Source organism: Mytilus californianus, unplaced genomic scaffold, assembly GCF_021869535.1.
Source record: "Mytilus californianus isolate M0D057914Y unplaced genomic scaffold, xbMytCali1.0.p SCAF_85, whole genome shotgun sequence".
NCBI classification, from domain to species: Eukaryota; Metazoa; Mollusca; class Bivalvia; order Mytilida; family Mytilidae; genus Mytilus; species Mytilus californianus.
In genome coordinates, this window is record NW_026262740.1 from 482,350 (window position 1) to 497,301 (window position 14,952).

At 28.5% G+C, this 14,952-nt stretch overlaps 1 long non-coding RNA gene across 1 annotated transcript; it reads left to right on the forward strand.

Moving 5' to 3' along the window:
- The first annotated feature begins 468 nt into the window (after positions 1-468).
- On the forward strand, positions 469-7,052 carry LOC127713896 (uncharacterized). Its single transcript, XR_007987522.1, has 4 exons — positions 469-520; positions 4,242-4,381; positions 5,177-5,352; positions 6,954-7,052. It is a non-coding gene; the product is annotated as an uncharacterized LOC127713896 (long non-coding RNA).
- Positions 7,053-14,952: the final 7,900 nt, after the last annotated feature.

Genomic DNA, 14,952 nt, shown 5'->3' on the forward strand with positions numbered 1-14,952 from the left:
CTAAAAATAGAACATAGGGGTAAAATGTAGATTTTGGCTTATATCTCTGAAACCAAAGCATTTAGAGCAAATCTGACATGGTGTAGAATTGTTTATCAGGTCAAGATCTATCTGCACTGAAATTTTCAGATGAATCTGACAACCCGTTGTTGGGTTGCTGCCCCTGAATTGGTAATTTTAAGGAAATTTTGCCGTTTTTGGTTATTATCTTGAATATTATTATAGATAGAGATAAACTGTAAACATCAATAATGTTCAGCAAAGTAAGATCTACAAATAAGTCAACTTGACCAAAATGGTCAATTGACCCCTTAAGGAGTTAATGCCCTTTATAGTCAATTTTTAACCATTTTTCGTAAATTTTTGTAATCTTTTACAAAAATCTTTTCCTCTGAAACTACTAAGACAAATTTAACCAAACTTGTCCACAATCATCATTAGGGTATCCATTTTAAAAAATGTGCAAAAGCCATGGAGCCAGATATGGTAATTGACCTAGTCAGAGAAGCTAGATTAAAAGGTACGAACATCTGTACTATTGTTGGTGATAAGGACTCTACTACAATTGCCAGAATAAGATCTAACGTAGATAAAAACATAATAAAGCTGTCAGACAGTAATCACATCAAAAAACATTAGGTAAAAAACTTTACGACTTAAAAAATAAACATCAATCATTATCAACTAAAGTGATAAATTACGTCGTAAAATGTTTTAATTTCTTGGTGGCACAAGGAAAAGGTCAACCAGAAAAAATTTGTCACAGTCTGCCAGCATTGGCTAAGCATCCATTTGGAGACCACAGTGACTGTCATACTGATTGGTGTAGGTTTATTGAAGAGACTGGACTTAAGTACAGATCATTGCCTTATGGTAAACCGTTGTCTGATAAGGCACTACAGGCATCATTGAAACAAATTTTTTCAAGTTATGCTGAACATTCAAATAAACTTGCCAACTTAGAAAGTACTCAAGGAAATGAGAGTTTCAATAAAACTGTTGCTTCGAAGGCACCAAAGTCAAAACATTATGGTGGCTCAGGAAGCCTTGGTTACAGAATAGCTGCAAGTGTTGTCCAAAAAAATAGAGGTCACATATACACAGTTGATGTAAGAAAATTCAGTTTTGATTTTTTTTAATGCATGCTGTTGGTTACAAAATTAAATTGAACATGTTGAAATACAATTTCTTTCTGGCTTCTGTTCACTGACACAAATTATAAGGCCATCTTGTCATTACTTAGCATGTGTGAAAAGTCTAGTACTATCCAGAAAAGAAAGAAAGGGCTTTGTTATTTAAATGTCACTCTAAGTTTCATGCAGTCCCTATGTTAGAATTATTTACAATTAAAAAAAAAATGTTTATTAGATGTACCCCAGAATGGTCAGTTGTGGGTCAGGGTATTAAAGGTACATTGCATTTCATTGTAAAATATTTGTTCAAGTTCTCTTTCCTTTTTCAGAATATACTGAAATGCATTCTTTTTTATATTTTTTTTCTCCCAAGACCTGGCACTACCCGTATGAAAATTTCAACAGGAGTTCAACTGGACTTTAGCTGGACTTGAGACGTATTCCAGTCTGACTTTGAAAAGTCCAGTCTGACATGAGCCGTACACGTACTTTTTCTTATTCTTGGGTTATTTGCCAGCCGGTATTTTCTTAAAAGTCCAACCGCACTTTTTGTAATGCTTACAAGAAAATAAACACGGCTGGACTTTTGAGGAAATTTATTCCTTTCTGTAGAATGATCAGCAGGTTTTTTGTCTTAGAAAATTTTACATTCATTTATGAGCAGGAATTTAGACTTAGAAAATTTTTATCAGCCAAATCTACCCTTACAGAAATAAAAAGTTTGCCACAATAGATTCTGTTCTTTGAAAGGAACAATTCTTTCAAAATGTAAAACTGTTAAAAATGAAAGTTTGCAAGTAATTAATAATAATGATAAAATATTTTTTTGCAATATACTTTTAGTTCAAACTATAAGATGTGATACTTTCCCTAGATTTTCAATTCCATTATGAAATATTTAACATAGACTGTTGATAGAAAGTTAAAATTTAATTTTGGTGACTTTTGATTGAATTGTATCCAAGTTAATATGTTTAATATACAGCAATTATTTAACATTTCTACTTTTTTCATAAAAAAAAAACACTAGCAACATCTGTTACAGGTCAAATTTATACATTTTCTAGTATATTTATATTTAATTAGATGAATGCATAAAACTAATAATTATCATTCATTCTTTAACATCAATTAGAAACTTGAGCCATATAACAGTGATTTAATAGCAGTTAGTCTTGTAGAAATGTGCCATCTGTTTTCAATTAACCTCAGTCTGGACAAGTCACAGGAAGTACTATCTCCACAGAGATTGAGGCCATATGTGGGATAACACATTTCAAAATACATATTTCTGCAATTACTATCACTTTTATTAAAAATTTCATAATTAAACAAATTAATAATTGATTTTCTTTTTTTATTATATCACATATTGAAAATTAAGGCACATGCAATTAGTCATAAGAGGAACATATTTAAAACAACTCCTTAACATGTTAAACAACCTCGATCATGTATTGCAATACAACAACATTTGAATTTGGAATAAACAGGAAGATGTGTCTTCTTTCTTGAACAAAATGAGAATTTTACATATCATTGGATGTAAAGCAAATGTTTGGAAGTAGTTCTTTTCACAATAAATAGAGAAGATGGATCCTTCTGACTGGCATCAATGACAATTTAGGAAGATTGCTGTTTGCATGTGTTTTGGATTGCATAATTCTGGTAAGTACAATAAATTAAATTCCACCATTTTGGTGATATTATCTGATATGCTCTTTTTATTCAACATATTAATAAAATAATTACAACTTTATAAATAGCTTAATTCTTATTTTTGAAGAGTAAAAAGAATAAAAAACCTACATCAAATATTTATATTCATGCAACAATTTTCATCTTGTCTGTTATGTCACTGTCACTTCCTGTTTTGAATTGTTGTGTAAAAAAATGTATTGTTATATTTTGTATTCCCTCTGTATTAAGGAATGGTTATTATTTGAGTTGTTTTGAAAGTTTTTTTATTTCTACACTTTAAGTGATTTTCAAAGCCAACTTTATTTTATTTTTAGCCACTTTAAAATTATTTAGGCTATTTAATAACCACAAATTTTTAGAAGTTATCATTTAGCTTCTCAATTCCCCATTTCTTGGTTTTGCCAGTAAGACAGTACAAAAAGGAAAAAGAAATAACCAGTATATATGCATAATGTCATCTGTTTTTTTTTTTCTATTTTCAGATTATAGCAAGGGATGCATGATGCAAATTAAATCAGAAGAATTAACTATCTGAAGAAAAACTGAGCAGTGGCGGATCCAGGGGGAGGGTTCCAGGGGTTGGAACCCCCCATTATTTTGACGATCAATGCATTTGAATGAGGACATATGGTTGGACCCCCTTTCCTGAGTAAGGAGCACCCCCTTTTGAAAAAGTTCAGCCGGACTTTGTAAAGTCCAGCTGAACTTTATAGAGTCCATATTTTTGCCAGAAATGCCGGCTGGATTTTTTTTCAGACGTACTTTTATTAAAGTCCAGCTGGACTTTATGAACTGGACTCCTGCTAATTTAAATATTTCGAGCCGGTTTACGGCTAATTTCGCTGAAAGTCCAGCCGGGGTATCTATTATAAGCAATTCAAAGAAAAGTCCAAATGAATATTATTAGTACGGTTCTCAGTACGGCTACAGTACGGCTACTGTCCGACTGGAGTACGTGTCATGTTTTTCATACGGGTATATCTAATTGAATTCAAAACACAAAAGTGCATGATTCTTGGAAAGAGTGGCTCTTGAAAATAGTTTACTTTTTTTTATATTTTTTCAATTCTATTGATTAAATACAGTTATAAATTTTAGAAAAAATATGTTTGTTTTCTTTCTGAAAACACATGAAACTGCTTAACAGCTGTGACAACTGTAATGTGTTGAAAATCATGCATGACTTGTTGAAAGATATGTAATATTTTTTTCATTATCAAAGTTCTTCATAGTCTCTTAATAACTGTTCATTCATGTATGAAATTTTATTACTTTAACTTATGTTTGAAATTAATGAAAATTAATTAACTTACACAAATACATATATGCATTGCAATACAGATGAAATTATATGACACAACATTAAAATAAAACATATATTCTTTTATATAATATTTTATTTTTCAGGCTAATGTATCTGCAGGCCTATCACCCGGGGTCCACACAAAAAAACTGTCCACATTACGGGACTTGCAGGCAAAGAAAAGAAAGGCAATAGCAGTGACAAAGAAAGCAAAACTGCATAGAATCCAGTTGAAGTCAAAGCGGTATAATATTTATTTTATAATTCATTAAAAATGCAGGAGTCAGAATTTCACATTAAACCTGACAGACATGGTGCTGAATCAACCAAACTGCTAAATAACCAGTCACTAAGTGCTCCGAGTGATTTAATTTTTAGAAAAACTAATTGTCCCTGTCCTAAAAATTGGTTTCCGTTCTCCAACTTTAGTTTGCCTCAACCAAATGTGTAATGAAACTTATACACAATGCTTATTACCTTAAAGTTCGAAATTGGGTGGCATCACTTTTACCGTTCATGAGTTATGCCCCTTTATAAACATAAAAATTGCTGAATTTTTCAACTGTTTTCCAACTTTAGTTTGCCTCATCCAAATGTTAAAGACCTATACACAATGCTTATTACCACAAAACACAGATCAAGTTAGAAATTGGGTGGTGTCTCGTTTACCTTTCTTGAGCTATGCTTAGTTATAAATAGAAAATTGGATAAATATGTCGTTCCCGTTCTCTAACTTTAGTTTTCCTCAACCAAATGTAGAAATATATTTCATTAACTTTTAAAAGAAATAAAATGTCAATAATTAGTTCATTAACTCATGCATATTTACAAGCGGTGGCATCTGTGGCCCATAAGACACATTCTCCATTTATATAGAAATATAGTTTTAATAATAAGGGTTCTGCAAATAAAAATTAACACCCAATTTCTGTTTGCTGTAGATTTAATATTTGAATGATCAATCTATTATTATTCTACTACCATGACTAAAGATTATATACTTTTATAAATCTATTTACATGTTGTATCTCTTTCACAGTCACCAAAATACTTCAAGTTGTGAAGTAAGAGAAGGGGTGTGTTATGAAGAGGGCACAGCACTAGGAGTTGAACCGGATATAACAGAAATACCTGCACCAGTTCAAACAGTGACCAATCAGTCAATGCCTCCAAATTTGTCTAGAATATATTTTGACATAGAAGCTACTGGGCTTAGTAAGTATTATATGTTTATCTTGCAGTAAAACATTAAATGTTATTTAGGTCTAAGACAGGGAATATAATGTTGCATTTCCAGCTAAGGGCTATATTCCTTGATCCGAATTGAAAGGGATCTGTTATAAATCATGAATCTAATTCTATCAAAATGTATAATAAACAGATCAATACATGTCAAAATCCGTATAGCATGCTGGATTTTCCTACAGAGGTCAAACCCTGAACAGTTGAGCAAGTATGGACACAACATTTAAGCTTAAAACAGCTCTGAATTTGGATTGTGATTGAATATTTGATACAGCATAGGTTTGTGACACAAAATAAATGTGGTCAAAGAACTGAAAAATTTGAAATTGGACATTTACCTTTTATGATCCAATATCCAAAATATATGTAAATTGCTAGAAACAGCATATCAAGGAACCCCAAGAATTCAATTTTTGATTAAATACTTCTTAGTTAAACCATTTCTGTTCAAAGGGAAATAACTTTATTTCCATGAACCAATAATGTAAATCTAAAATTAGTTATGATTTAACTATAATTCTCTAAAATTAGATATGATTTAATTATAATTCTCTAAAATTAGATATGATTTAATCATAATTCTCTAAAATTAGATATGATGTAATTAGATTTGATGTTATATTTATTTTCAAATTATAATCTAATATAATTAATAGTTTTCAAATAAATCTGTCACTACAATTATAATTGGGTGATTGACAATTAACAGATGGTGTGTTATCTTGATAAAAGATGAAAATCATTTAAAACACTTAGTGTAATCAAACTTTATATATATATCATGTATAAAGTTAATAGTTCCCAATATTTTTTCTTTCATTTGTAACAAACTGATATAGATCTGCAACTTATCTATGAATTTCTACACCTTTATCTACACAATGTAATGTAATGAAATACATGTATATCCTTTAATAAAAATAGATTGTTATCTAATGAATTTGCAAATCTGGAACCCCAAACAGGATCAAGTAAAAATTAAAATTAACACACACAAGAAATATAGCATTCAGAAAATTACTTTATACAGAATAACAAACAAACCTACCACAAAATTCTTCAAACGATTTACCAAAGAAAAGAAAAAAAAAATCCAAAATGTCTTTTATCATTAATACAATGTCTTTTAAAAAATGAGTTATTTCCCTTCGTACAGAAATGGATTAATTCATCAAAATTTGAATTCTTGGAAAAAGGCTATAACTGACTAACGAGAAAAGCTAAAATCGTGAAAATTGAACTTAACCTTCATTTAGTCACAGGAAACAACATATCTAAATTTGAAAAAATTTCTTCAAAGCGTTTTGCATGTAAATGAACAGACACTGTTTGGCAGACACCAACCCGCATGCTGTACATCACCAAATCAATAACCGACTTTTACTTCGAAAATCTGGTTAAAAAAATAATTAGGTATATAACAGTCAACAATGTCTAACAATTGTTCTAAGTAAATTATACGAGTTTTGATATATATTATCACATGCCATTCATTTATGGCTTTAAAACAATTATTATTATTATGCAACACATATTTTTCTATGTTTATGATAAAAAAAAAATCTTTGCAGGTAGAACATCACACATATTACAATTATCTGCCAAAAGGGATGAGGAGATGTATACTTCATTTGTATTACCATCATGCCAAGTAACAAAGAAGGCCGCTGAAATCACAAGAATTACGTTTGAGAATGGTCAGCTCTTGTTTAAAGGAAATGTTATGCCAGCTGTTGGTATCAAAAAGTGTTTGAACGATTTTATTTCTTTTCTTGATAAATCACAAAATAATGTTATTATAGGCCACAATATATGTAATTATGATTGCATGGTATTATATACAGCTTTAGAAAAATGTAGCTTACTTGATAAATTTATGACCAGTATTTCAGGTTTTGTAGATACATTATTATTATTTAAATCTTCTCATCCAGGCCTTAGTTCCTATTCTCAACCTAATTTATTTCAAACATTATTGGGTCAAACTTATGATGCTCATAGAGCTGATGAAGATGTAGATGCACTGTATACACTTGTACATAAAACTGTGGTAAATAATTGTCATTTTGAAAAAGTATACTTGTCAAATAATTTTATATTAGAAAAATACTTATCTATGAAACAGCTTCAGAAAAATCTGCCTTCATTGAAATTGTTAGTTGACAATAAAATTCTGTCTATAAGTATGGCACGAATTATTGCCAAGAGTGGTCTTTCCTTGCAGCATTTGAAGCTAGCCTTTTCAAGGAATGGTGCAAAAGGGATGAGATATTTTTACAGAGCGCTGTGGGTCAGGTGTACGTGTTACAAAATCTCAGAAGATAATTAACAAAGTTTCAGAGTTTTTACAAACACTCTGAAATCTTACAATTTTGCAGATTGTTTAATATTTATGTATGTAATATAAAAGTATGCACATTATCAAATTTCAGAATGTAATGAATTCTTTACATAATTACAAGTTCCTGATATAAATAGGAATGATCAACATAAAAATGGGGTAACATATGGTGCCTGGCTTACTGCTCTTATTATACCCTGTGCAGTTTTTAATGTTTGTTGACCCGTCAGTCTGTTTGTCTGTCAGTCCGTCAGTCTTGTCATCGAAACTCCTATCAAACCACACAACAAAATTTCATGAATCTTTATAGATAATAAGGACATACTATGTAGATGTGCATATCGACAGGAAATTATGATTTAATTTTTGTTCTAGAAGTTATGCCCCTTTGCACCTATTGGCCTAGATATATTACTGCAACAGTTTGTCATCCCACCTCCTCTGAAACCACACAACAGAACTTCATGAAACTTTGTAGATAATAAGGACATACTATGTAAACATGCATATTGACAGGAAATTATGATTCAATTTTTCAATGTATAAATTAGTTTTATGTATACGCCAACCCTAACAGTGGGGGCTTTATTGCATTCACCCTGTCTGTCTGATTGTCCAACAAAAATTTCTGTCTAGCTTTTCTGAGAAACCGTTTAATGTTAGGACTATATTTATTCAGCAGCTTACAGTGATGAGTTCTAAAGCATTTTTCAGATTTGTTGGTTATCTACCTTCTGAATTTCAAAATATTTTGAAAGAATGTGAAAAACTTTACGTTCTATACTTTTTCAAGTACTGATGAATAGCCTTACAGAAAAACTGATTGTTGAACTCTGCTTTTATGAATTTTCATTGTTTTGTCCAAATCCTTATACAGTTAGGTTAATCTGTTTCAAGTTCGAAACTTTATCCACCTATAACTAGGGTGTTTGTACCAATGTCAAATAAATGATGTGTGCATACATGTATTATTAAATCAGGGTCCAGATTTTATTTATACTGTTACCTATGCTGGGACTTAATTATGGGTATAAGTTATAAATAATTGTTATTGCTTGTTCATAATTACATAAAACTTGACAAAGAGTTATCTTACTTGATATATGTTAAATCATTATTTTTGAACAAACCCTGATGATTTGCATTTCTGACAATGGTCATTGAAGAACAATGTTATACTCTTGCTTTAACATAAATAGTGTATTTAATTACTAGATTTATCACTCATACTGAAACGTTCTGTAAACTACTACATTATGTAATAACTTAATCATGTACTTGTAAATTTGGCATCAAATTAAAAATTCTCTATGACCACCATCATAGTAAAATTATTATATTGAAATGAGGCAATATACTCAAAAGAAGTTTTGTTCATGTTAATTATATATGATTTAAGATAAGTTTTAAATTACTACATGTACTTACAAAAGTGATCTTTGATTATTTTTATAAACTGTATAGAGGAAAAAAGTCAAAATTTTAAGATTTTCCCATACTTTTTTATCTAATATTTTAGGTTTTTATAGGCATCATTCAAAATTTTTCATACATGTACCAATCTTTTTTTTTCTCCATAGATCTTAAGAATAAGAGTTAATACACAATTTCTGTAATAACTGTCAATTTCTTGTTAGAATAAAAGGTGCCTTTCAAAGAATTTAGTTGAATGATATACAATTTCCCGTACTTTTTGTAAATTTTTGGCTCAAATTCAAAATTATGCACACAGATATATACTTTTTTCTTTATAAATTTCAAGAATATGATGTAATACACAATTTCTGAAATAATTATTAATTTATTGTTGGTTTAAAAGGTGCTTTAAAAAGAATTTAGTTGAATATTATACATTTTCCCGTACTTTTTGTTATTTTTTGGCTCTAATTCAAAATTTTGCACACGGACCTATACTTTTTTCTTTATAAATTTCAAGATTAAGACCTAATGAAAAATTTCAGAAATTATTGTAAATTTCTTGTTATTTTAAAACGATGTTTCAAAGAGTTTTGTTGGATGTCATATGTTTTCCCGTGCTTTCTTGTTTTTTATGAAATCAAACAGATAAATAACTGTGACAAATGACTTGTTTACAAAAAACTTTGTGTAAAATGAAACAATGACATGTTTTTCAGCATTATCTAAATAAAAAGTGTTCATACTTATTGAAATGATTGTTTTTTGTTTCTTCAAATGTACATATACAGATTTCTGGAAAAGGTAGATTTTTATCAATAAGCCATAATCATGAACAATATAGGGCTGCAGTACGGAAAAATAAGCACACGGACCTATATATTTTTTTAATTTTTTGACTTGCCTATGAATGAACTTTAAAAAAAACCACATAGGAAAACTTTCTTGTTATTTTGAATTTGAGGAGCAAACATCCTTAAGTGAATCACGGGTTTTCTTTCAATATACAAATAAGATGATGTGGTGTGATCAACTATCCTCATACATTTTTACGACTGTACATTGGTCGCCAAGATATTTTACAGCTTTCAATCTAAATTCCTTCTGCCCAATAGAAGACATTCATTGCTTATGTTTTAAAATCATTTATGACTTTTAATTTAATCTATGCTATAGAATTATGTTTGATTACATGGTCTCTGCAATTTCTATTTCGTGAATATCAATGCAGAAAACGAGTATACGGGCCACTTATACAAAATTTAATTGAAGCGATTATGTGCAGCTTAAACCTTAATATTAGTAAGTTTCTGTTAATAAAATTAAATAAACACAATATATATGGACGAGATTCAAGGAATATTTTGTAATTCTTGTGGTGAAATGATTTCAAAGTTACTAGAACGTTAATGAAAACAATTTAACGTTACGCGTAATTGGCTAAAATACCATTGTACCTTGGTCTTTCCTGACGCCCTAGAAAATTATACAAACACAATTACAAGTCTAATGGTTATCATTTAATGAACTACACTAGTAAGTGATCCTTCTGTAGTAATTTCGTCAATTTCTGAGACAGGGCCGTTTTTAACCCTTGGTGGCCCTACTCCTTTATTGTAAATTAAAATTAAATTAAAAATTTAGAAGTTAACAAATAAAGGTTACATCTTATACAATAATCTTCCAAAAAAAAATGTTCAAATTTAATGTTAAATTGTCAGATCAAAAAGGGGCTATATTAAGGTTATATCTCATTAAATCATATAGAAAAAAGGACAGATCTAAGGTCACATCGGATCCAAGTATCTAGAAAAAGCGACCGATTTAAGGTCACATCTAATACAATTATCTAGAAAAATTGACTGATTATAGGTTACATCTAATATAATTATTTTTTACAAGTGGTCAGATTTTTTTATTTTTAACATCTAATACAATTATCTACAAAAAGTAGTCGAATTTATTGTAAAATATAATAAAATTAACGATTATGTGATCGATTTAAGGTAACATCTAATACAATTATCTATAAAACGTTCGAATTTAAGGTAAAATTATCAACATAGAAAGTGACTGATTAAAGGCTACATCTAATACAATTATCTATAAATAAGAGTCGAATTAATTGTAAAATGATCAATTAAGAAAGTGGCCGATTTAAGGTTACATGTTTTACAATTATCTAGAAAAAGTTACTGCTTACAGGTTACATCTAGTACAATTACCTAGAAAAAGTAGTCAAATTAAGTGTAAAATGATCAATAAAGAAAGTGGCTGATTAAAGATGACGTTTCATAAAATTATCTAGAAATGTGACCGATTCAAAGTTTCAACTAATACAATTATCTAGAAAATAGAGTGTAATTTATTGTAAGAGATAATAAAATTAACGATTAATAAGTAACCAATTGAAGGTTATATGTAATACAATTACTGATAGCAATGCTCGAATTTAATGTTAACTGTAGTAAAATTAGCAATACAGAAATTTGGCGATTTAAGGTTACATCTAATAAAATTCTCTAGAAAAAGGGACCAATAAAGGTGACATCTATTACAATTATCTTTCAAAACTGACTGACTAAAGGTTACATCTACTACAATTATCTATAAATAAGAGTCGATTTTTTTTGTAAAATGATCAATGAAGAAAGTGGCTGATTTCAGGTTACATGTAATAATTATTTATCTAGAAAAAGTGACTGCTTACAGGTTACATCTAATACAATTATCTATAAAATGTATTTAAATTTATTGTAAAATGATTAATAAAGAAAGTTGCCGATTTTAGGTCACATGTGACCGATTAAAGGTTACATTCAATCCTATCATCTATTAAAATGTTCGAATTTAATGTAAAATGTAGTAAAGTTATATATACAGAAAGTGGCCGATTTAAGGTTACATCTTATGAAATTATCTAGAAAAAGTGACAGATTTAAGGTCACATCTAATACAATTATCTTTCAAAAGTGACTGATTCAAAGTTAAATCTAATACAATTATCTAGATATAAGAGTCGAATTTACTGTGAAATGATCATAAAAGAACGTGACCGATTTCAGGGTGCATGTCATACAATCATCTTCAAAAGTGATTGCTTACAGGTTACATCTTGTACAATTATCTATAAAAAGTAGTCTAATTTATTGTATAATATAATAAAATTAACATTTAAGAAGTGACCGCCTTAAGGTTACAACTAATACCATTATCTATAAAAAAATATCCAAATTTAAAGTATAATTATCAGTTCAGAAAGGTGCCTATTTATGGTTACATCTAATAAAATAATGTAGATAAATGACCGATTTAATGTCACATCTTATACAATTATCTAGAAAAAGTGACTGATTTAAGGTCACATATAATAAAATTATCTAGAAAAAGAAACTTATTATAGGTTACATCTAATATAATTATTTTTTACAAGTGGTCAGAATTTCTATTTTTAACATCTAATACAATTATCTAGAAACAGTAGTCGAATTTATTGTAAAAAATAATAAAATTTATAGTTAAGAAGTGAACAATTTAAAGTTACATCTAATACAATTATCTCAAAAAATGTTCGAATTTAATTTAAAATGTAGTAAAATTATCATTAAAGAAAGTTGCCGATTTAAGGCGACATCTTATAGAATTATCTAGAAAAAGAGACTAATTTAGGGTTACATGTTATACAATTATCTTTCAAAAGTGACTGTTTAAGGTTACATCTAATACAAATATCTCAAAATAAGAATCGAACTTATTGTAAAATGATCAATAAAGAAAGTGGCCGATTTCAGGTTACATGTTATACAATTATCTAGAAAAAGTGACTGCTTACAGGTTTCATCTAATACAAATATCTTCAAAAAGTAGTCAAATTTAGTGTAAAATGATCAATAAAGAATGTTGCCGATTTTAGGTCGCATGTAATACAATTATTAAGAAAAATTGATTGATTAAAGTTTACATCTAATACCTATGATTATAAAAAGTTGTCAAATTTATTGTAAAATATAGTACAATTATCAATAAAGGAAGTGGCTGATTAAAGATGACATTTCCTAAAACTATATAGAAATGCGACCGATTTAAGGTTACATCTAATACAATTATTTTTTACAAGTGGTCAGAATTTTTATTTTTAACATCTAATACAATTATCTATAAAAGTAGTCGAATATATTGTAAAATGTGATAAAAATTAAAAATTAAGAATTATTGGATACAAGGTTACATCATATACAATTATCTATAAAAATCTTCGAATTTAATGTACAATGTAGTAAATTTATCAATACAGAAATTGGCCGATTTAAGGTTACATCTTATGAAATTATCTAGAAAAAGTGACAGATTTAAGGTCACATCTAATACAATTATCTTTCAAAGTGACTGATTCAAAGTTAAATCTAATACAATTATCTAGATATAAGAGTCGAATTTACTGTGAAATGATCTTAAAAGAACGTGACCGATTTAAGGTTGCATGTCATACAATCATCTTAAATAGTAATTGCTTACAGGTTACATCTTGTACAATTATCTATAAAAAGTAGTCTAATTTATTGTACAATATAATAAAATTAACATTTAAGAAGTGACCGGCTTAAGGTTACAACTAATACCATTATCTATAAAAAAATGTCCAAATTTAAAGTATAATTATCAGTTCAGAAAGGTGCCGATTTATGGTTACATCTAATAAAATAATGTAGATAACTGACCGATTTAATGTCACATCTTATACAATTATCTAGAAAAAGTGACTGATTTAAGATCACATATAATAAAATTATCTAGAAAAAGAAACTTATTATAGGTTACATCTAATATAATTATTTTTTACAAGTGGTCAATTTTTTTATTTTTAACATCTAATACAATTATCTAGAAAAAGTAGTCGAATTTATTGTAAAAAATAATAAAATTTACAGTTAAGAAGTAAACAATTTAAAGTTACATCTAATACAATTATCTTAAAAAATGTTCGAATTTAATTTAAAATGTAGTAAAATTATCATTAAAGAAAGTTGCCGATTTAAGGCGACATCTTATAAAATTATCTCGAAAAAGAGACCGATTAAGGGTTACATGTTATACAATTATCTTTCAAAAGTGACTGATTAAAGGTTACATCTAATACAAATATCTCAAAATAAGAATCGAACTTATTGTAAAATGATCAATAAAGAAAGTGGCCGATTTCAGGTTACATGTTATACAATTATCTAGAAAAAGTGACTGCTTACAGGTTTCATCTAATACAAATATCTTCAAAAAGTAGTCAAATTTAGTGTAAAATGATCAATAAAGAATGTTGCCGATTTTAGGTCGCATGTAATACAATTATTAAGAAAAATTGATTGATTAAAGTTTACATCTAATACCTATGTTTATAAAAAGTTGTCAAATTTATTGTAAAATATAGTACAATTATCAATAAAGGAAGTGGCTGATTAAAGATGACATTTCCTAAAATTATCTAGAAATGCGACCGATTTAAGGTTACATCTAATACAACTATTTAGAAAAAGTGACCGAATACAGGTCACATCTAGTATAATTATTTTTTAAAAGTGGTCAGAATTTTTATTTTTAACATTTAATACAGTTATCTATAAAAGTAGTCGAATATATTGTAAAATGTGATAAGAATTAAAAATTAAGAATTGACGGATACAAGGTTACATCATATACAATTATCTATAAAAATCTTCGAATTTTATGTACAATGTAGTAAATGTATCAATACAGAAATTGACCGATTTAAGGTTACATCTAATTCAATTATCTAGAAAAAGTTACCAATTTAAGGCCAA